This window comes from Chiloscyllium plagiosum, unplaced genomic scaffold, assembly GCF_037043375.1.
Source record: "Chiloscyllium plagiosum isolate Xiang-an unplaced genomic scaffold, Cpla_swu_hap1 HiC_scaffold_43, whole genome shotgun sequence".
NCBI lineage: Eukaryota > Metazoa > Chordata > Chondrichthyes > Orectolobiformes > Hemiscylliidae > Chiloscyllium > Chiloscyllium plagiosum.
The window spans coordinates 44,280,899-44,281,157 of NW_028270181.1; positions in this window are offsets into that span (position 1 = coordinate 44,280,899).

A 259-nucleotide genomic window follows, 5' to 3' on the forward strand; every position below is an offset into this window, starting at 1 on the left:
TGCCAACGTTGGAAATGCATGAAACTCGGCCTGAACATGGGGGCCGGCCCGCCCTCGAAGGCGAGACCGTCGGCAGAACCGCCCGGTCAAATCCGACCGGTCTACCCGGCCCCGAAGTCTCAAAGTCGGTATGAGCAGTCAAGTTTGCTCCCATCATGTTTGGACCACTTGCCAACGTTGGAAATGCATGAAATTCGGACTGAACACGGGGCAGCATCTGCCCTCGAAGGCGAGACCGTCGGCAGAACCGCAGGGTCAA